Below are 21,217 nucleotides of genomic sequence, written 5' to 3'. Positions count from 1 at the left end.
AAATTGTGAGATGATAATTCTATCAAACCTAAACCTACGGAGGTCTAATGAAACATTTTGGTAATATTTGTACATAGAGAGCAGATATTCACTAAAGCTTGCGGATCAACTGATAGCGTGTGGCTCACTTTGTATATAAAAGGTGTTCAATAAGTGATTTCCTTTCCCCAAAACTCATTCCAAAGCATAGGATACAATTCCTTCTCTAAAAGCATTTCTAGTCCGGGTAAAAAGTTTAAGTAAGAAGTAGTTTAAGATTTATGGATGGATGTGTAGAAAAGTAGGGGAGGGAAACAGACAGACAAAGGTACCCAGTGTTCTTTTTTACTTCAATTGCTCTTTTTCACTCTAATTATTATTCTTGTTATTTTTGTGTGTGTGCTAATGAAGGTGTCAGGGATTGATTTAGGTGATGAATGTACAACTATGTAATGGTACTGTAAACAATCGAAAGTACAATTTGTTTTGTATGACTGCGTGGTATGTGAATATATCTCAATAAAATGATGATTTAAAAAAAAAAAAAAAAAAAAAAAAAAGAAGTAGTTTAAGAATAAATTTTAAGGCACTGGGCCATCAGTATCAAGGTAATAATATGGTCTAGACTGATCACATATACATCCTGGGTAGATGATACATTCATATGGTCCTGGGCAAGTGGCCGTCACTGAACAAGAAAGGGAGTAAAGTAAGAACAAAAAATGAGTAACATTATTTTGGGGGGTTTATTTTGTGCCAAGTCCTGAACTAGCTGCTTCATAAACATTTTATTAAATCCTGAGAATAATCCCATAGCTACAATTATTATCCTGTTTTACAGATGAGGACACTGAGGCTTAGAAAAGATAAGTAATTGCCGCACAGCGAACAGCTAAGGAGTGGCAGGGGTGCAATTTGAGTTGATGTCTGTTTTAGGATAATATGCTCTGCTGCTTCCTCAGGGACTGGTGAGATATTTGCTTAAACTGAAAGTGTTTAAAATGAGGGTGGAGGAGCTACAAATAAAATGAAAGAGGGTTAGGGATTCCTGTCAGCCAACATCAGTCAGTGCCCCAGTGTATGAGTTAGAGTAATTGGTTTGCATATAGCTCCACAAAGACCAGAACTGTGGCGAATTTTTGATGGAGTATTTTTTTTTTAGTAACTCAGAGCTTTGGGCACTCAAGAACGGAATGTCATTACAGACTAAGAAGTGTGAGGGCTGCAGAGGAAGGAGTAGAGACAATGGTTGTTTTTTTACATGTCATTTCCTGCCTTTCTAGTATACAATGACTTTGGTGAGCAGAATTTTGTTTCTAAACGTATTTAATGGGATACTGTTCATTGAGACCCCACTGTGGTTGGGTCCAAGGTACCAAAGGGATCCAGTATATCTTAAAATTATTTTGTTGTTGTATAAAACATGAGGTTGGGGACAGAAGTAAAAATAGAAAGGAATTTTCAAATGCTTTTAGGGCAATTCTGGATAGTTAAGTACTGCTTTGACCACATGTATCTCTTTTGTTGTGACTTCATGACTCAATAAGATTCTCCAAAAAATTAGTGTTTCTCAAAGTGTGGTTTTGAAACTTTTTTTGAAAGGGGTGTGGGAGAAGGCCTAAGGTGTCCTTATTTTTGGCACAAAATGCTTCCTGGTGGTTGGTGTTGATGATTGCAATAGTGGTCCTTCTTCAAAGTCCTAATAATAGGTTTCTTAGGTAGAGACCAAGAGGATTCCATTCCTTTAATGACAAGTGAGCTTTCTTGGTAGCCAAAGAAAGTGGCCATTATTCTTTGCATGATTGTGGGCTGCTGAGAATCAAGGTTCATTTTAAACTAGTTGCTTTTCCTGGTTCGACTTTACCAACTTGAAATAACTGAACTTGGAAGGTTTTAGAGAAAAAGGTAAGAAAGTGGGAATGCTGGAAATATTTCAAGTTTCATTGAATAATGTAAACTAATCACATGCAAATTTGTATTTTAAAAAAATCAAGAACCCAAGGACCTTTCATAATAAGATTTCAGTCCTATTCCTTTTGAACAAAGTATGTTTTCACTTAAAATAATAATAATTATAATAATCTGTTCCCAACAGCCCCTTTTATATGTTAGCCTCTATCAATGTTACCTTTGAATAGTTCTACAACCTCCCATGGTGCAAATGTCTCTGTTTAACTAACACTCTTTATTTTATTACATTCAGAATGTACTTGTGAAAATGAAAGTGCTTTGTATTGCTGCTATAGCTCCAACAATGTGATTATTTAGCACTTTTCAGAGACTGATTTCCTCGTTAGTATTTATACAGCCCCATGTACCCGCTACGAGTATTTGAAAGGTGCAAACAGCATTGGAAGGTTGGAATTATTTAGCATGTTTTAGAGCAAGAATGACAAGGAGTAACATTAAGAGGGGAGGAAAAGGAACGTTTCTAAGAAGTGACATTTTTAGGTTCCCGTTGACAAAACCCTCTGAACATATGTGGAACATAATCAAAATAACCACCCACTGTGTCTCAAAATCAAATTCTGGTTGAAGAAAAAGTCAAGGACTATCCATTCTGAAATATATGACTGAAGACCTAGAGTTGCCTGATATTTTGGAAGATGACAAAAGCACTGTTCAAAATAACCCGAGTGCTCACAGAAGGCCAAACAGCAGAGGTATGTTATTCTAACTGGGGACATATTTCCTACCACATCTATGGACCCTTCTTTAAAAATGTCTGACTCCGAAACTTACAAGTTCATTTCCAATTTAAATACTTTTTAAGAGAAGAAATTACTTCCTATTTATGTATAGAAAATTCTTAGATTTTCCTGGAAAACAAGGTTGGGGATAGCCAAGAATAACTTGGATATGGTAATATCTAGAGCCAAGAGCTTTGCTTAAAATTCTGATTGAATATGCGCCCGCCCCGGTTTGCGCATGCTCACAGTTAATGGGCGAGCCGGAAGGGGGCGGAGATCACTGTGGGTAGGCGAGGGTAGCATGGCAGCCTCCTTAAGGCTCCGAGGAGCCGCTTCCGGCTTCTGTACTCGAGCTGCAGGCAGTGGCCGGCTGTACCCAGCCTTGCAGCGGTGTGTTCTAGGTCAACGGCTTCTAAGACTCCAATTGGATTCATCTGACTGGGCAACATGGGAAATCCCATGGCAAAATAAATCTCATGAAACATGGCTATCCGCTCATTCTTTATGATGTGTTCCCTGACACGTGCAAAGAGTTTCAAGAACGAGGTGAACATGTGGTGTCTTTCCCAGCAGAGGTAGCTGAAAAAGCTGACCGAATTATCACAGTGCTGCCCACAAGTATCAATGCAGTTGAAGTTTATTCTGGAAAAAATGGAATTCTAAAGAAAGTGAAGAAAGGCTCATTATTAATAGATTCCAGTACACTCGATCCCAGCGTTTCAAAACAAATTGGCCAAAGAAGTTGAGAAAACGGGAGCACTTTTCATGGATGTCCCTATTTCTGGCATGTGGAATCTGCTGGGTCTGGGGACCTCACAGTTTTGGGGGGAGGAGTGAAGAAGAATTTGCTGCTGCCCAAGAGTTGCTGAGTTGCATGGGCTCAAGTGTGGTACATTGTGGGGTATTGGAACTGGGCAGGCTGCAAAGATCTGCAACAACTTGCTCTTAGTGATTAGTGTGATTGGAACTGCTGAAGCTGTAAATCTTGGAATCAGGCTAGGGCTTGAGCCAAAACTGTTGGCTAAAATCCTACATATGAGCTCAGGACGGTGTTGGTCAAGTGACACAATCCTGTAATCTGGGGTGATGGATGGCATTCCCTTGGCTAATAATTATCAGGGTGGATTTGGAAGAACACTCATGGCCAAGGACCTGGGATAAGCACAATACTCTGCTACCCCCAATCCTTCCAGGCAATCTGGCCCATCAGATCTGCAGGATAACGTGTGCAAAAGCCTACTCAAAGAAAGACGTCTCATCTGCATCCCAGTTTCTGTGAGAGGAGGAGACCTTCTGAGTTTATCCTTCAACCGTGGACACTGCTGGAAATCAAACTCTTATCCTGGAGCCTCCTTATGGCTCACTTCACGAGTAAATGGCTTTTCTCAAAGGTCACCAAGCAGCTTTTGATTGTCTAGGTCATGGTGAACCTTAGGATTTTTTTTATCCATTTTAACTGCTTATTCTTTTAGTATATTTTGCAAACATATATTAACTGATTTTTTTTCTCTGCAAGCCACTAACCAACTGATTGACCTATTAAAGCATATTTAACTAAAGCATTGAATAATACTTCAATCAAGATATTACTTACTTCACTTTACAAGTAAAACCAAATATTTTTTCAACAAGATGATCCCCATCTGAAATGAAAGGAAAGAAATTGATGTGAGGAGAGAAATTAGAGTAAGGATGTCTGGTGAATTACTCCCTGCATCCCTCAGGAAGTTTGTTCTGTTAACAGAGCGGTGATTGTCATATGTTACTGAAGTTGCTGACTTATTTTCCAGAGAGCAGATAAAGCAAATGAGCTTGTTACTACGTGCTTTATAGTTTGGACTTGGTTACCATGTCTTAGTGTGTATCCCTCTTGTTACAACTCCCAATGCTCAGCAAACTTGCTTTTTATATTTTTCTTTCCTTGTACATTCTTACTACATATTTTTGGACTTCAAAAGAATGACATCTTGAGACCTGTTCCAGGGCCAGTGATGATGCTTACTTTAGATGATTATTATATTCTTCTAAATAAAGCCACATTATTTTGAATTCAAATAAATTTCTATGCTGATAAAACAAACAAACAAACAAACAAACAAACAAAAACCTGATGGGACTTTATAGGTGAACACTTCCAATTTTCTTTTTATTGAGGCCAGGGTAAGCTGAAGAGACCATGCATGGTATGCATTTTGCAGCCCACTTGGCATTTCTATTTTCTAACCTTAATATCAGGTGGGTCTCTGTAATGTGCCAGCCCTTGACCTAGTGGTAATGGAAGAAAAGTCAGGTATTTCCATGATTCAGAGAGAGGCCATCACAAGCAGGGCTATGACTTCTGGCATTATGATTCTGAGCTTTTCTTGATGCTTGATCTGTGATTAACACACTAACGGGAAATGGTTAACAAGCTCCAGTGCACTGATACAGTGGAATATTATGGAGTTCTTATCAATTATAACTGGGAAGAATATGTAGAAACTTACAAACTCTTTGTAAAATAATTGGAAAATCATATTGCACCATGGTAATAGCTATGTACAGTATATGCAAGGAGTATAAGGTAATATGCAAAAATGAAAAGAGTAAAAGTGGTTTATTTTGGGATTAATTTTTTTCTTTTTAAGAAATTATTTAATGTAGTTCCATAACTTCTTCAATTTATAATATTTACATAAATTGTCCATTGATACTTGGTATAATTTGGAAATCTCTGAAGAAGGGGAGTTTCTCAGATGTGTATGCTGGGGAATAGTAGTGAGGCTGAAAGCTTTGAATTGGGTGAAACTCATAAAGTCAACTTTGTTGAAGTAATTATAGGTCATGTACATGGCTGTAATAAATCGTTTTTAAGAATAAAACTGAATTAATTAATACCTTACTGAACTGCCATGGTGACCCTTTTTCCTGAATCTTTACTATGGGACCTCAGTATAATGAGGGAAAGAGTACAGGAAAATACTAATAATATTCATTCTATAGCTGGCAGATAAATAAATTGTCTATATTCTCTAACCACTCAGAAAATATTTTCTCCAAAGAAAAATTAGATGGACTACAACTGAGTTAGAACCTAAGTATAGAACTTTGTGATTGAAAGAGAATTCTGATATTTTTAAAAATACTGGAACCCCATCAGAACCCAATATCATAGCCAGGTATAAGAGAAGACACCCCTGTTGAAGCCTGGAAGTCATGCTGCCTCCCTCCCACCACCAGTTTGACTTACTGCCAGACTTCTCTTATTCTTTCTTCAGCCCGCTTAGGTGTGCTTGTTCTTTTTCTTCCTGTTGAGACTGTTCTCAAGTGCCAAGCCCATCTTAGTCCTTCTGGTTTCTGATGTGGCCCAGCATGGCCTGAATTCCATCTCTAAGTGGGAATCTGGCTCTCCGGACACCCAGCCAATGGTCTTTCTCCTACATCTGATGGTTCTTAAACTGTCTGTGGATTCCCAGGGCACAGTGGGACAGACTCTGTGGCTGACAAAGGAAAGGTGGTGTTTGAAGAGGGAGGCAGAACAAGAATCAGGATCCTTTACCCCATCTTTGACCAGAGAAGCTCCACTTTTACTTTTTCATCTATTTTCAGATCCATTTTAATATTCTTCTGGGAAAAACTTTTCCATTGCCAAAATGGAAAGGGAGGGAGGAAGGGAGGGAGGGAGGGAGCAGGAAGGGAAGAAGCTACTACGTGCTTCCCTTCCTCTACTCATTTTCTTTTTCCAAAATAGTCTAAACTTAAAGTACATGTATCTTTTTATCTCATATTTCAGAGGTGAAGATAGTGAGATACACAAAAGGAAGCATTTTAGAAAAAATGGCAAAACAATGGTGGCTGGATGGAGAGGCAAAACTCCCGACTAGAAAGTGGGTGCTTAGCAACCAGGACCACAATGTTTCTGGCCTGGCCATATGGATTGATTTTATTTTTTAAAGCTCTGATAATAGCTGGAGGTCTGTCTTGTGGTCTGGATTAGTGATTCCCAGCGTGTGTTTGCATAGTTATTTTGTTCGACAGGCAGCAGTGAACTTTCCTTTTACTTCACCTGTATTTAGGCAGGGCACTTTGGACCACTTTCCAAGTCTTCTTGGACCGACGTAGAGCCATGACCACAAGTTGTGAACAGCTGTTCTGTAAAGAAGAAGTCCACAACCAAAAGGATGGGCTGTTAATGGGCATAAGAAGCTCTGACTACACATTTCAAAGGTATTGTAAAAAGGATGAGATGTCTAAGTGATTTGTGAGTGGGGTGTTCAGTTGTGAGATGAGAGAGAAGGCATACTCTTACCATTGTGAAGCAATATTTTTAGACTCCACCCCAAATAGACTCATTGGTAGTTTTCCTATGTAAAGAATGGAGAGGCTAACATCTTACTATAGTTATAAAACAAACACCGTGAAAGCAATAGTGACATCACAGCATGTACATTTGATTTATTCCTGGGGTACATTAGTGACTATGGTTATATTTTGAACTAACATGAACGTTTAGAGAAACTAGTCCAGCAGAAGAATTTTTAAGTGTTATTGTAAACAATGTAAACTAAAAGACTTTTATTAAATTGGCAGATAGTATCTGTGTCAGTGAAAGTTACTTGTCTTTGTGACTGTCTTGTGTGTTTATTTATGTTTGATAACTTGACTGTCCTTCTGATTTAGCAGATGAAATCTTTCACTCCTTTAGATGTCATAAGATTTTAAACAGACGAATGAATCCCAGGACATGGCCATTCTCTCATCCAAAGTCAACCAGAAAATTGCCTTTATTTTGGAAAGTTTCTGAGTGCTTGGAGAAAGCATGGAAAATGGTTATGAAAACGAGTTTCCCAATTTCCCGTGGCAGCCTTCCCCTTTGGCCAGGCCATCTTCTACAGTCCCGCATTCAGTGGGACCCGTACTCTTCCCCTGGCCTGGGACGCTCTGTGGGGACATTCCCCCAGGGCTCCGAGCAGCCCCTGTGTTCTGAGGTGTGGAGGGAACATCACTTCCTCCTGGCCTTAGGCAAAGGAGCCACCCTTCAATCATTTGGCTTCCTGGCTCGGCTTTTTGTGTGGGGGTGTGTTTTTCCTGTTTTCTAACTCACATTTTGTTTGGTGGGGTGGGAATATTTTTGTCCAGATGGTCCCCATCCCAGGACATTTTGCAGCATATCTATGAGCCAGCAACCACCAGGGAATTTTTAGTTTTTTTTTCTTTTGACTCAAGAAGGTCCCTCAGCTTTGCTCCATGTTGCCAAATCTTCTTGTAAGTCTCAAGGCATGTTCCTTTTGCAAAATAACTCTCTCTGCAAACACACACATGCACATGCTTACGGTTTTATTGGTTAAAAATTTAGTCTGTGCCATAATCTTGCAAAGGCAAACTGTTAAAAGGGGATGGCTTTTATTCTTTCAAAGAGGCTGGCAAAACTTCCTGCTTTTGTGGCTTTGCTTTTAAAGCAAAACCCTTGAACCTCAGAAACCCTTGTGGAGCCCATGCTCCTGTATAGATGCTCCACAGCAACTGATCACCGGCACACAGCGTCAGCCTTACCACCTCCTGCCACCCCATCCCAGAACAAACCTGAGTCCTTTAGAAACAAATCATGTGGAATAAGCCAGATTGCAAATGCAAGCCCTGTGGTCTTTTGGAGGCAGCGTGATTTGTGTTTCTAATGCTTCTTTCAAACGATGCTGTATCCCCTTTTGTCTCATTTTCTTGGTTACACAGTAGACATCTGTTCACAGCTGAGATGCCTAAAAGGAAGTTGGTCCCTTTGGGCTTGGGGAGGTGAGAGTGGTGAACAGGGGCTACTTTTTTCAGGGATTGCCTGTAAACTCACTCCTTTAGTCTTTTGCAGAGCATATCTTTATTCTACCTTTTTCTTCAGCATAGCACAACCCCCTCCCATTGTCTTCCAACTTGCAGGCTCCATCTAAGTAAAGGATGTTGTGTTGGATGACTACTCCTGTTGAGGGCTTTTAAACACTTTAACATGTGGCATCATTGTTATAGCTGTCACTGCTGTCTTGGAATTTATTCTCAGCTCTGAGAAAGGCTTTTAGCCATGTGTCAGGCAGCACATCAGCAGAAATTGCCAACAAGCGTGATTTATATTCAGCCTTTTAGGGTTGAGAGAGTACTGCCTCAGGCCGCTTCAGGTCTGAAGGAGACTAGAACCACATCTGCCCTGGGTCAGGCAAATCACTGTATTTAGAAAGATAACAAGACATTTTCAGTGGCGTATTCCTGGATCTGCTTTCCTTGATGGCAGATAGCTTAAGAAAGTGGTTTTCCGCTCTCATCCCACTGCCACACTCCCCTCTAATACTTGTACCCACCCCGCCACCCCCTTTAGCATACAGTAGCGTTTAGGGAAGGGTCGTCCCATTCTGCTTGCCCAACTCTAATTTAAAATGAGACAGAATTGCTAAGATTTGCCTATAGGGATACTTATTGCAGGATAGTTTGTAAATAGAGGGTTGGGTTGGATTAAGTAATATGGTCCATCTCTTTCAATGGAATGGTTCTTTTTATTCAATGGAATACTCTGCATTAAACATGATTTTAAAGATGATCATTTCCCTGTTAATGGAAATTTGATAACTAAAAAAACAAGTCATCAACTCAAATGTCCCTCTGCTGATGAACGGATAAACAAAATGTGGTATATCTGTACAATCGAATATTATTCATCCATAAAAAGGAATGAAATACTGATAGATGGTGCAACATAGATGAACCTTGAAAGCATCTTGCTATGTAAAGATGTCAGACACAAAAAGCTGTGTACAATATGATTCCATATATATGAAATATCAAGAATAGGCACATACATAGGGGTATAAAGCAGATTACTGGTTGCCAAGGGGTAGGAGGGAATGGAGAGTGACTGCTAATGGATATTGGCTTCCTTTTTGAGGTAATGAAAATATTCTAGAATTTAATGGTTACAAAACTCTGAATATATTAAAAACCACTGAATTGTGCACTTTAATAGGGTGAATTTTATGTTATGTGAATTATTTCTCAATAAACCTGTTATAAAAAAAAGATTAAAGGGACTATTAAAAAAAAATGAAGCTACCTAACTCCATGTACCAATGATCTTATCTTTGTCAAAACAAAGTAAAACAGGTATAGATGTATATCAATTTAAAAAAAGCTGTAATGATGTAGTTATCTCTGTGGATGGAATTATGGGAATTTCACATTTTCTTCTTTGTGCTTATCTGTAATTTTTCCAATTAAAAATTTTATAATGTCTTATTTTTTAAACTTTGAAGATGAACTCCATTTATAAAATTAGAAAAGAGAGGGGAAAATGATGGCTGCTTTAAAAATGTGTCTGTCCTAGAGGGACAGTGTGAATCTGAGAAGTGAGTACAAAGATGGGAATCATAAAAAATGATACTATGAGCCAGAAGTCAATTCTTTGTCCTTTACTTCCATTGTTCCCCACTCAGAAAACAGTATCACATTAAACATATTGTTCTGAGCTCATAACAGAGATGATATGGGATAGAAAGTAATTTCACCTTTATTGACTGTACCTGGTTGCCAGGACCAATGAAAAAAACATAGCAATATCATATGTTAACCAGTGTCCTGCTTGGCGGGATTGGTTACATTCATCATGTCCATTCACATTCTGTCCAAGAGGCCTTAGTCACCTAGTCATACCTAACTGCAAGGAAGACTGGAAAATATAGTCTCCAGTTGGTTGTGCCCTGCAAAAACTAGGATCATTTGGAGTAAGGGAAGAGTGGATTTGGGGGGGAACTAAACAGACTGTCATACCAGTTGTTCAGAGAATATTTTTTAGATGCAGTAAAACTATATTTTTAAATACATAAAGAAAAATATCTTGACCCAGAGGACAATTCTAGAATACTAGGGGAAGTAGTACAATTGTTGGAGTTCTTTAAAAATATTCAAGCAATACTTTGATTTGAATGGTTGATGGATATTCATCTGCCCATAGGCAGGTTACTGAATTAAATGACCCACAGAAGTCATTCTGAGATGTATGGTCATTGGTATCTTTGTTCTTATGTTCTTTTTTATTTTAAATGTAGAATATTCCTTGCCAGCAATCGTGTAGCTTTCTCATCTAAATTTGGTCAAACGGTGTGACATTATGTTGTCTTTTCTGTACAAAGAAAGTTTGTTACCTGAAGTTCCATAATAATTCCTATATTAGTTAATGTAATGAATAGCCATTATTGTGACAAAATCTCCAAATTTCAATTTCCTAACAGAATAAATTTTTTTCTTGGTCATGCAATAGTGTAACATGGGTGTTCAGTGGGCAGATTTCCTTGAGTCAGAAAACCAGACTCCTTCCTTCTCTCACTTCTACTATCTTTGTTTGCCCTGGTTCCCTTTGCTTTTTGCAGGTGGATGGGGAGAGAGAGAACCTGGGAGTTTCTGTGACCCAGGCCTGGAAGGAGAGTATGAAATCTCCACCCACAGCCCATTGGCCAGAATCCAGTCATATGGCCACACCTAACTAAGGAACATTGGGAAATGCAGTCCAGCTATAGTCTCTTACCCTGGAGGAAAGGAAAGAGGGTTGGAGAACAATTAACCAGTCCTTTATCTCAAAGGAGATAAAGATTATCAAAGATTACAAAGTCCTTTTTGAATGGTTCCTATTTACCTCTTGAGCCTCATCTTGCCTCTTGAACTCTATTCTGTTTCAGGTTACTCAATCATAGGACACCTGAGGTGTTGATAGCTCATGTAATAATATTGTTTGCTAGTAGAGCAGTGACTAGCAATTATTCTAATCTTTTGATCTTCTTATCTTTAGCCCCATGAGACTGACTGGCTTTTATCAACACTTTTCCCACCAAACAAAATACAGTGTGTTATGAGCCCTATTGCTTAACCACTGTTTGGTATTCTGTGAGATAAGTGTTGTTTTGCATCCTAGCAAATTTTAAAGACCACAAGAGAAGGCGATCCTATTTATACACTGAAGAGCTTTGGGTACCTTCCTAAAGGGCTTTCTGGTCTTTAACATCCTCTTATTTTCCTAGGTAGAGAATGGTTTATCCGGAATTACCTAAGAATCTGGTTCCCAAACATTGGTGACTTAAGAGGCAGTGGGGGATTAGTAAAAAAAGATGATTTCAGGACACCATCAGAGAATTTGATTTAATAAGGCTGGTGTGGCAATCAAGAATCTCTATTTTTATGGCTCTGATGTAATGGTTCTTAGATCCTAATTTGAGAAGTACTAAACTAGCAAGTTAGAGAATATAGACTAGTGGAAAAGAACACTACTCAGAGGAATTTATTAAATTCTACTACTGTATAACTCGGCTATTTTGGGCAAGTTTCTTAAACTCCCTGAGTGGCTGGGTGGGGATGAAACAGCCCCGCCAAGTCAAGGTCAATGAGATACTGCCAGAAGTTCCTGTTAATCCTCTACTTGCTTTGCTTCTAGGAGTCCTCCCAGCACTTTCAGCAGTCCTGCATCATTGCTTGTAGTTGGATCCCCACTCTCACAGCTATAACATGTTTCTCAAGAAGGAGAAGTGGGATCCCTCCACACATGAGGATTCAAAACCTGACTTTTAGAACCAGGAAAGCATTTAGTTTCAAGAATCTAAATGATGGGAGGAGTCAATGACATTGTCATTTTCCTAAATTCCCTCTTTTAATGCCAAATTCTTGCAGATGGGGTGTGATGTAACTGCCAATACTTTAGCACAATCATGGACTGCATTAAAGAGGCACTGGTATTCATATCATCAAAGGGGAAGGTCCTATTTTACTTTTTGATGATCACATCTTATCTGGAATAGTGCTTCCTTGTGGTACCCTGCTTGAGCTTTGACAAACTAGAGCACATCCAGAGGCAGTGAGCAAAATGGCATGAGGTCTAGAAACCACACCTTATGAGAAAAAGTTCAGTCAAAGTGGGAAGTTTAATTTTCTGAAGAAAAGACTTGGTGGTGAGTCAGGGTGGTAGATCAAGAAAGGCAAGGTAATTAATCTACGAACTCAAGGCAATAACGAATATAAGTAGACCTAGACTTATTATTTGTTCCTGCAAGAGGCAGAATTGGAATTGGCATAAGGCAGGTCAGAGTGAAAGATGTTTCCATGCCGAGAAACATCTAGTCGTGGGAAGAGCAAAGGATGGTGACCAGATCTCGAGGAGGTTGTGAACAATATTCCTCAGCAGGAAGTGATTAAATTACATGACCTGCAAGGTCCTGCTTCACTGTAAGATTCTGTGGTTGGGCTGAGGGGCTGGCTGCCTTAAGAGGATGCTCTGTGGCACCTATGTTCCTGCTGATGCTGCTAAAAATGTGTCAGGTGACTTTGGGCCCCTGGGTTTCTGTGCTACCAACCATTCAATGGCAACAGTGCTATAAATAACCCAGTGTACATGTTGCTTGTGAGGGCTAACCTACAAAGAGAGTGGCTTTCTTAAAACATAACTTATTCTTCCTCAATTGAATTTGGTTGGTGGCTTTTGAGTATAGTTGAATAGTATTTTCCCGACACTAGTGTCATTCCATGGCAGCCAAGGAGAATATTGTTTCCTAGTTTCCATCTCTGAGGAGGAGAAGAGAATTATTAGGCATGAAGTTTTGGTGTACCACAGGCAGAGAAAGAGGAACTCCTGGATCCTGTATTGGCCAAGCATTATTCTCCTGTGAGGTTCCTGAGGCAGGTAGACACACAAAGTACAATAGCAAATTTTAAACAAGATGCCACATTTGAAATAAACTGGGCTGGTTTTAGATACAGCAATGTAGAGATCTTTGGTAAACGTTGAGTTAGATGATAGCATATTAGAAATTGGGGTGAGATTTTCATGGTATTAAGATGTAGTACACTCAAGGAGCTCAAGAATGCATGAATTTTGCCTTGGCCCAGTCACCTAAACTATAGGACTTGTCCTAGGAAGCTAAACACATGAGTGAAAATGGCAAAATTTCACTTTGTTATTGGCTGTGTGAGTGTCCAATTCACTAATCTAGGACTCTGGTGAAAGCTGGGGTGACATAGATGGTCCACTCAAAGGCAAATAAAGATTTACTCTTCTACAAGCCCCAAGTCTCTGAATCTTAACCCCCTTTGAGAAATCACAGAAACACATGCAACATTACATGCATTATTGTTCATTTTTGAAGAAGAGAGATGAATCCGGGTTTCAAAGATATCCTGGCACAGTTTATCCCATGATTCACACAGAAGAGAAACAAGTGCTGCAAAGGAAAGTAAGATGACCTGGCCTGCTCAGGTGAGAGTCCATGACTCATTCAGGAGACCAGAAGTTGGGAGTATTGAAGGAAAGCCATGCGTAGCTAGGTGCAAAACACAGAGATTCCATGCTGAAAAATGGTCCCTTTGTGACCAGCTTGGGACCTTGTCTAGAGGAATGAGAACGTTGCAGCTCAGCGTATGGAAGATAAGAAAGAACATTGAGATGACCAGTTCCCAAGTAGATCTTGGCTCAACCAAAAAACCTGCTGCATTGGGAGAGTTCCAGGGAGGGTAAAATGAGTGAATCTGAGGTAGATCCTGGCTTGCTTACCCTCCATTTGGTCACATGGAAATAGGAGGTGTTCCAGTTTGCTAATGCTGCCGTTTTGCAAAACACCAGAAATGGATTGGCTTTTATGAAGGGGGTTTATTTGGTTACAAAGTTACAGTTTTAAGGCCATAAAGTGTCCAAGGTAAGACATCAACGATAGGGTATCTTCACTGGAGAAAGGCCTTTGGCATCTGGGAAACCTCTGTTGTCTGGCAAGGCACGTGGCTGGCATCTCCTTGCTCCTAAGTTGCATTTCACAATGGTATTCTCCAAAATGTCTCTCAGCTGCAGCTGCTCTGAGGTCCTTGTGTTTGTAAGCTTTTATAGGGCTCCAGCAAACTATTCAAGACTCAAGCTGAATGGGTGGGGCCACACCTCCATGGAATTCAATCAGAGTTCACACCCTAACCAAAGGTGTCACTCACAGTTGGGTGGGTCACAACACCATGGAAACAACCTAATCCCAATATCCCATGAGATTTGATTAAAAGACCATGCCTTTTTTCTTGGGGGACATAATATATCCAAACTGGCACAGGAGGGTAGACACCAAGATGGCCGGGTTGCAGTGGGTATCTGGCTCAGCTCAACAGGCTGGCCATGTAACAGGTTATCAGCAGAGACCAATGCAAGATGACCAGGTCAATTCAGATCTTAACCAACCAAAAGCATGGAAGCCGGAAGTAGAAAAAGCGAGTTGCCCTCAGTGTGATCTTTCAATGACCCTACCCAGTGTCCTTTCAGCATTCTGAAATCTTCCCAATAACATTAGCACCTCTTCCTTTTGGTGCGTGAGTGGCGGTGGGTGGGGAGAGCTTAGGATCTTTCCATCCCCCACTAAAATATTCATGCTGCATGGAATGGGTGTAGTTTCTAGGACTCCTAATACCTTAAAAGTGCAGAAAACAATTGGCTTTCAGGGTGCCATGGGCCTGTGATTGTGATCTTGGGTCTTGAGTGCTTCATTCTTAGTTTATAGTACCATGCAACATGTATGGGAGAGATCAACCTGACTTGATGTTATGAAAAACAAGAGAACAATATGTTGGAGTGCTTCAGAGTCTGTGCTCTGGAGTTTGACTGGCTGAACTCAAATCTTAGTACCAACTCTTCCTGGTTCTAAACGTCAATTTCCTCATCTGTAAAACGGGATAATTGTATTAATGATATACAGAGCAAAGGAGAGAATGCATACACAATACCAGACTTGAGCATAATAAGCACTCAAAAAATTAGCTGTTTGGTTTTGTTTTTAGGGGAAAAGATTACTGTCATATTGGTAAAAAAAATGATCCTTCAGGTTATTTATGCATAGCCCCCTTCCTCTAAGAAGATCAGAATGTTTTCCTAGTTTCCATCACAGTTGTCTTCATGATGTCTTGAGGGACTGAAATAATTTGAGATCAATGGAGTCATTTGGAACTCAGAACTTAGCCCAGTATGTGTTCTTAATTAAAAGAAAACAAACAAACAAACAAGCAAACAAACAGGCAAACAAACAAACTGATTTTTGGTAATACTGTGAACAGTGCCACCTTTCCCTGTAGTGTCCACAGTGGGCTTTCCAGATATTTGGGTCCCAGAGCAAATTTGCAGTTTTGTAGTTAACATTACCTTGAACCTTGGGAAAACTTCTGGGTGGTCTTACTGGTGTTCACTCTGGACTGATGAGCCAGAAGGAGAGAAGGGAGGGAGACAAGCAACAGCTGAGTTGAGGGAATTGGTTTCAAAATGCCTAATCTTTAATATATTACACAGGCCTGGAGTGTATTATGTCTGGGGTCTGTAATCAACTTTCTGCTTCTTATTTCATGTGACTACATTTGAGGTTATCCATCCAAATTCCAAAAACAAACATGCCAAATTCCAGGAATTCTGATACTTAGAATCACAGGATGTTACAGTTTGCAGAGACTTTGAAGTTTATCTTCTCCAGCTTCTTCATTTTGCAGATTACAAAACCGAGTCCCAGAAAGGTCAAGTAACTTGTCAAAGGTTGTATAACTAGTTAATGTAATAACCCAGATTATAGTCCATGTTGTATAACACAGTGGTTAAGACAGTTTAAGAACACGTATTCTGGACCCAGACAGCCTGCATTGAAATTATGAGCTCTGCCTCTTCCCCAAATAAGAAGCTTAGAAAAGTTACTTAACTTCTCTTTGCCTCAGATTCCTCAGCTGTAACCTGTGGGTAAGAATAATACCCACCTTATATGGTTGCCATTAGGGTGAAATCAGGTGAACATATAAAAACACTTTTAGAACAGTGCCTGACATTTATTTGAACAATAATGTAACCTATTATCATTGATTATAGATCACAGTCCTTTCAGTCTGGGCACAAAATTTTAGGCACCTACAGATAGTCATCAATTCCTTCTATGTAACAACTCATGCTGCATTTTAATAATTTTCACTTCTACTGACAGAACCCTCGTCTAGAGTCCATTGTCTCTCACCCAGATGACTGTAATAGCCTTCTTATTGGTCCTCCTGCCTCCTCACTTGCCCTTTGTTTTGGTTACTGATCGTTGCACAACAAACTGCCCAAAACTTAGTGGCTTAAAGCAGGAATTTCATTCTTCATACAATTTTGTGCATCAGGAATTCAGAAGAGCTCAGCAAGATGGTGTGTTCTGTTCTTTGCAGTGTCGCCTGGGGCAGCCTGAGCAGGATGGAGGATTAACTACCATGATGGCTGGCAAGTTGGTGCTCAGCCAGGGCTGCTGTCCAGGGGCCTCAGTCCCTCTCCCTAAGCTTGTCACGTGGCTGCTTGGGCTTCCTCACAGCATGGGCCTGGGTTACAAGCATGAGTGTTCTAAGATACTGAAAGAGGAAACTGCCAGTCGCTGAAGCCTTGGCCTGAAAAACTGGCACAGCATCACTTTTACTGAGTTCTATTGGTCAAAGGAGGGCACAGAGCCTACCTGGATTCAAAGGGAGGAAAAATATACCCCACTCCTCAATGAGAGGCTTTTAAAAACATTTATGACTTACTTTAACATCTCATGCCTTCTGTCAATTATTTAGAGTATGACAAGCAAACTTTAAAAAAATGTAAATCAGATCCTGTCATTCCCCTTTGTTTTAAAACTTAAATATCCCTACCTATGATATTCAGAATAAAACTCCAACTCTTTAGTGTGGCTTACAATATCCTACACCATTGGGCCCTTGGTTGACTTCCCAACCTCATTTCCTTTGTTGCGTTCTCAAAAGTATTCTCTGACACCCTATCTAAAACACTACCCCGTTATCCTCTCCACCCTTGCCCTATTTTATTTTCCTTCATAGCACATATAATTACCTGGCATTATATAATATATTTATCCCTTGGTTTGACTGTCTCAGCCCCTAGAGTGTGAGTCATGAGACCAGGGACTTTAGTCAATCTCTTATCTGCTTGTCTAGAACAAGTGTCTGTCACATAATAGGTGCTCTATAGATATTTGTTGAACTAATGAATGATGCTTTTTACCATTTTCTTCCTGCTAGGAAAAACAGCTTCATTTTTATGTACTTGACTTACTGCCAAACTCTCCGTCTGTCCCTAGATAGGCAATAACTTTGGTCCATTTGGTGCATTGGTTAGACAAGTCCATTTATCTGTGCATAGAGGAGTGAAAGCAGGACAAAAGAAACAATGTTCTTAGCAGGATGAGGAGTAAAAATCAGTTGGCTAATATTAATGAGAAGTCCTACCATTTGCATAGGCATGTAAACCACGTGTATATAATAAGAAACCAAGTCTGATATTCCCATTGGAGTAGAATTCAGTGCTATCTTTTGGTAGAATTTTTGTTCTTGGCCTGAATAGCTTTATTAGTCATTAGGCTAGGTCAGTTTCAAGACTCTTCTCAGCTAATATGGACATAATTTTCTTGCTTCAATCTTTCAACCTGTTGGCTCCTATCTAGAAGCAGGGAAGAAAGACTTTTCTTGGTGTATTGGATCGTCATTAACACCACAATGACTCTTAGAGTCACAGAATAGGAGTGGCAGGGTGTACTGTAAAGCAATTCTAGTTTTTTGGTTTTTTTTTTCCTTAATAATGCATCTGTAAATCCAGTCTGTTCTTCCTAGCCCTGGATAAAATCTTGGTAGACCAAGAATTCATCTTCTATAAAAGGTTCTCTAGTAACTTTAGGTAGAAAGGAAAAAGCTAGACAGTCATGATCAAAACTAGGAACCACATTCAAAGTTAAAACTTAAGGCTTATGGAGGTGGAAAGTCAGCAGTTGGAAAGGAGAGGTGTGTTGGAATGAATAGCTTCTACATTTCTCAATGTTATGTTTCTGTCCTCCTCCTCCTGGCTTGCGAACCCTGGTCATTGACCCTCATCCACATATTGGGGCATTGAAGTTGGGGGTTGGAGATGAGTTGGACAGGTAAGGGGACAGATGGGATCTTATATGACTAGTACTGCTGTGAGCTGACCCTGGAACACTGTGGCCTAGGCAAAAGTTTAAAGTTCATTCTCTTGTGGAGTACCTCTGAGTTCCTTGGAGCACTCCAACCCCAACAACCCACTGCTGAAGATCTTTCACTTGCTGTGTTCTGTCACAATTAAGGTATGCTCTGCTGACTGCCTATGTTACCTTCCTCAGCTCTGGGAATCTGGTGATCCACCTCCAGTTTGTTTCTGCTGAGGTTTCCTTTCTCCACCAGATGGCCCTTATGCTAGTTTTCAATTCTGTGAAACAATGTACTACAAACTAAGGTGGCTTAAAAGACAAATTTATTATCTCACAGTTTCTGTAGGTCAGAAGTCTGGGTGTAGAATAACTGGGTTCTCTGCTCTGGATATCATGAGGCTGAATTGAGGGTATTGGCCAATGCTGGGGTATCATTTGAGGATCACATGTATCTTCCTCCAAGCTCATATGGCTGTTGGCAGAATTCGTTTTCTTGCAGCTCTAGCATTTGTGGAGGCTGCAACTTCAAGGCCAGCAGGAGGGTATTGATTTGACATTTCACCTTCATTTAAAGGCTTACCTTATTTAAGTCAAAACTACGCTGGATAATATCCTCACTGATCATCTCAAAGTCAAGTGATTAATAGCCCAAACACTGGAGTGATATCCCATTATATTCACAGGTCTGATCCAGGCTGAAGGGGAGGGGAATGTACATCAGGAGGTGGAAATCTTTAGGACTGTGGTGGTTTGGGGCTGTATGTGCCCCAGAAAAACATGTTCTTAAACTTAATACTTTCCTGTGAGTGTAAACCCAGTGTAAATTGGACGTTTTGATGAGGCTATTTCAGTTAAGGTGTGGCCCACCTCAATCAGGATGGGTCATAATCTTATTACAACTGTCCTTTATAAGAGGAATAAAATTCAGACAGAGAGAAAGCCACAAGAAGCAAGAAGCTGAAATTTAACAGAACCCAGAAGAGAACAGAGAGGCCAAGAGAGGCCACCATGTGCATTGCCATGTGACAGAGGAGCCTAGGACCAAGGATCACTAGCAGCCAGCCCAGAATGCCATTCTTTAGGAAGAAAATGTTGCCTTGATGACACCTTGACTTGGACATTCTCTTGGCCTCAAAACCGAGAGCTAATAAATTCCCATTGTTTAATGCAACCCATTGCATAATGTTTGCCTGAGCAACCCAGGAAACTAAAACAAGAACCATCTTAGAATTCTGTCTACTACAGCCCTCTTGAGCAGGATCTATAAGGCCACGTCCTCCCCTCTCCCCCGTGCCATCTGTCTCATGCGACCCACATCTGAGACCCTATTTCAGTGGGATTACAATTACTTTCCAACAACAGCTCTCTACTTTTCTACCACAGACCACATCAGCCAGCTCTGGTCTTCTATATTTCTCAGGTGTGTCCATCATCCAACCTGCAGGGAACTATAACAAACTCACAAAGCAATCTCCTTGAAATCTCTCTCATTAGTACTGAGGTGAGGGTGGAAATTTAAAAACAAACAAACAAACTTCTTTCTAGTCTTCAATTCTCCCAGTTTTACCAGCTTACCTTTTTTTATACCCATCAGTAGATGAGGGGACAAGGGTCTCAAAACCAGTTTTAGAACACTTGTTTTATAAATCCTGCTCAGGTTGTCTGGTAGTTCACTTTGAAATTTGGAAGTAATTGGAACCACTCTATTAGTCTGAGTAAAAATTGAGACCAGAATGTTCCATAATATTCTGGTATTTGGAGTTTTATTATTGCTCAGATTTATTGAATACTTACTATGTTTTGTACTCTACTAAGCACATAATACGGAGAAACTGAGGCCTTGAAGTCAAATAACTTGCTCAGATCACACAGTTGATGGGTAGTAGAGCTGTCATTTGAATTCAGGTCAGACTCTAGGGCTCATGTCTTAGTCACTGTATATATTGTCTTCCTAATATTTTTACTCACAACTTTTATTCCCCAAATAAAAGCCCTTAGGTCACATTGGATCAAATAGTTTGTTGATAATGATACTGTTGAATTTATCATCATGTTGGTTCCATCTCTACCTATTGGTATTATGTGCTTATGGAAAAACTTCTTGATAAAAGCTGTTACAGTTGGGGTTGTTGTTTTCCTCTTGCTTTAGGAAAACATCCATGTGTTCTAATCAATTAGTTTCAAACAACTGACCAACTGAAAATCTGGCCTCTTTCTCAACACCAGGGGAATGAAGGCTTTCCAAATTTGGGGCCTGAGAATACAATTGGGACAACAGGCAAAGGCAAAAGAAGCACTTTCTTTATGTCTGAGGCAATATTCCTGCAAGTGTCTGGGTTTACGTGGCAGACACGTGGGTCACAAGTGGAAATTCTGAGAAATTCCATTCCACAGATGGAGAGCTAATTGCGTGCTGCCAATTTGTTTGTATTCCCTCTGTAACAACTAAAGAAAGAGACCACAATTGGATGTGAATATTTATTCAATATATTTCATAACTACTTTTTTCTAAGCATCTGGTTGCCTTATGTTGATTCAGAACTGTCACTACCCTGCAACTCAGCTCTTTTCTTGGTCACAGGCAGAGTCAAC

General features: G+C 40.0%; 1 pseudogene; it reads left to right on the top strand.

The window, feature by feature from the left end:
* Positions 1-2,970: 2,970 nt before the first annotated feature.
* Positions 2,971-3,966, top strand: LOC119544951 (annotated as a pseudogene).
* Positions 3,967-21,217: the final 17,251 nt, after the last annotated feature.

The sequence above is a fragment of the Choloepus didactylus genome, chromosome 9 (genome assembly GCF_015220235.1).
Source record: "Choloepus didactylus isolate mChoDid1 chromosome 9, mChoDid1.pri, whole genome shotgun sequence".
Taxonomy (NCBI): domain Eukaryota; kingdom Metazoa; phylum Chordata; class Mammalia; order Pilosa; family Megalonychidae; genus Choloepus; species Choloepus didactylus.
Note: the sequence above shows the minus strand (reverse complement) of the source record. Positions and strands in the feature narration are given on the sequence as shown.